Source organism: Myotis lucifugus, unplaced genomic scaffold (genome assembly GCF_000147115.1).
Source record: "Myotis lucifugus unplaced genomic scaffold, Myoluc2.0 scaffold_61, whole genome shotgun sequence".
In the NCBI taxonomy this organism is placed as follows: domain Eukaryota; kingdom Metazoa; phylum Chordata; class Mammalia; order Chiroptera; family Vespertilionidae; genus Myotis; species Myotis lucifugus.
Window position 1 is genome coordinate 1,794,726 of NW_005871109.1, and position 2,806 is coordinate 1,797,531.

Sequence of the window (2,806 nt, forward strand, 5' to 3'; positions counted from 1 at the left end):
ACTAAGATGCTCCACCCTACCTACACTAAAATGCTGAAACCCCCTTTATAAATATAAGTTGTACCCAAGTATTGAGAGGGGCTGAAGGAGAAAGAGCAGGAAGGGGGGAGTCAAAGGTCAAGGTCTCAAGTTCTCCTTTTCTAGTGGTAAGAACAGTAGGCTCCCCTGGGGGGAAATTCAGTCCCCTCAACGTCCCCCTCCTATCATGGCTTTGACCTTATCAGGCTCCTCCGCCTGCTCCAGGCCACCCAGACAGGGACTCACAGATTATACCTTGAGAGTAAATGCACACAAGACCCAACCCAGTGCTTTACATATCTCACCTCCAAATCTAGAAAGAATGCCTGAGCCTGAACTCCTCCGGATCCTGCACCTCGGCTCTCTCCGCATTACCCCCTCAAAGTCCTTATCTCGGATCCTGATCTTGACACTGATCTACATTTTTGTGATAATGGTTCAATTACACATGCATTTATCTCCTGATTTTCATACCCAGCCTCAATCCAAGAAGGACTGGAGGCAGTTTCTAAAGTTTCAACGTGGTAACTGCTTTGATCAATCTGATTTTCTTACCGCCCCTCCCCCTTCACAAACAGCTGTATCCACAGCCACAGTCTTTCTAGTTTAGTTGTAAGACAACATACGAAGCACCTTTAAAATCTGGCTCCAACTTTTAAAATCTGTGCAGCTTAATTACTATCGCAAGAACATTTAGACAGAATTGGGCATCCGGGTCACAGCCAAGGACCAGTGTTGTGGGTGAGCTGGGTGGGCTGCCTGACATCCCCCCCCCCCCCCACGTCTGGGCCTCCCTCCCTAGCACCGTGCTGCTGATCCAGGTGCTGGAGTTCGGATTCAGAGTGTGGGAAATCCAAAAGTGCGACCTCCTTGATTCTCCTCTCTCCTTTGTTAGGTGCAAAGAAAGAAGTGGTGAAAGGCTGTCCTGGAGAGAGAAATTTCGTTCAAACCGGAGGGCGTTAGAGGAGGGGTTTTCTCTCTTGGAGGAGCCCCTGCAAGAGGTCTTGCCAGCTGGGGCCTTACCGGCATCCTGTCCCGCAGGGAGTCAGCGGATCCAAGCCGGACCGTAATCCTTTGCTAAAAGGCCTCTTGGCCCATGTCCAGCTCAGCAGGGGAGGGTCCCGGCTTTGTCCTTGGCGGGCTTGTTGCATGGGGTCCTTCCCTTGGGGGCTCCCACCCTGTGGGAAGCTAGCTGGCACCCCGTCCCACATCCACAGGGCATGCTTTTGGAGTTGCAAAAGGGCTCGCTTAAACTCAAGATCCCTGCGCCGCTTGAGGGGGGCGGGGGGAGGTGAGGACTGAGGCCTTCTATTTCTGCCAGATAAGGGGCCAGATCTGTTCTCTCCTCACCCAAAAGGCTAAGGAGAAGGTAGTGGGACAACATAGGGGCATTTTCCTCATTTTGTTGTTGTTTATTCAGTTAAAATAGATAGCTAAAGCACGCACAGAAGATGGCATCTCAACATACAATGAAGCAGCTCTTTGGTGAGAGCAGAAACCTGCTTTCGAAGCCTGGCTGAGCCTGGGAGTGGGGGTGGAGGGGATGGGATAACCGAAGAGTTTCCATTTGTGAGTCTGGTCAACACGGCATCTACCCTCCTATTGGCTTGTCACACCACGATGGTAACTGTTGTCACCACTCCCTGACCGATAAAGAAGTGCAGGCTCAGAGAAGGGGAGTGCATGGCCCAAAGACCCCCGCAGTCTGGTGGGATCAGGGTTGGAATCCAGGCCGGGTGATTCGAGAGCCCTCAGCTCAGCCACTGCCTAGTGCGAGGCTCTGTGCGGTCCCCACCTGACACTGTGGGTCCTGCTTCAGGTGCTGAGCACAGCCGCGCACACGGGCTCTGTCCACCCACTGCGCACCGGGCGCCGCTGAGGAGCACAGTGCTGGCCCCTGGAGTCGTGAATGTCCATCGGTGACGTGCCCTGCCTGTCACAGCTGACTCGCTTCTCTTGTTTGTGGTGGCTGCCCCATCCCGGCATGCGTTTGCATTTGAACTACGAAACGTGTCAGCTCTGTCTTCCTTTGACACCAGTGTCACTGGGGGCCTCTCTTTGGGGGTTAAAAGTCCTCTAGGCGGCTCCTCAATGCAGTCCATGTCCATGGAGCTTATGAAATGACTGGGGACGAAGGAGAGCTCACCAAAGACAGCTGTCATTGGGTTTGAATCGCTGCTGCGTTTCTCCTTACAATAAGGCTTCAAGGGAGAGCAGAAGGAGCTGTTGGTAAAAAGGAAAAAAAAAACAGTTTTAAAAAGTCCTTTTTCTGTCTGATGAGACTGTAACCCAGGGCACAGGCCTTGGGTGGGTGCCAGTTTTCTTCTCCTGGGCCCGGAGAGGGTGGGCATAATACTGACAACGCGAAGCAAAAAAAAAAAAGTATTTTCCTGTTTTTTTTTCTTTTGTGGAGGGGAATGAACTTATGGAAAGAGCAGGCCTTGTTGAACGTAGGTAGACCAGGGTTCAAACCCACATTTTCTCACTTCATACTAGTAGCTGTGTGACGGTGGCCATGCTACATCAAAGTGCTCTAAGGACTAGAGGCAATCCATGCAGGCCCCCAGGCCCCAGGGGAGGCTCTGTGCCATCGGCCTGGCCCTTAGCAGGAGCGGGAGGGCACGTGGCCGCATGTCCCTGCCAGGGTGTGTGCCGTCAGGGCTGAGGAAGCGCTCCTGTTCACGGACAGACAGCTTCACAGGAGTAGCAGTGCCGCAGGCCACCTCGCCCCCGAGGTGGGGCTCAGGAAGGTAGCTTCTGGTTTTCAAAGATAAAAAGCAGCAGGCAA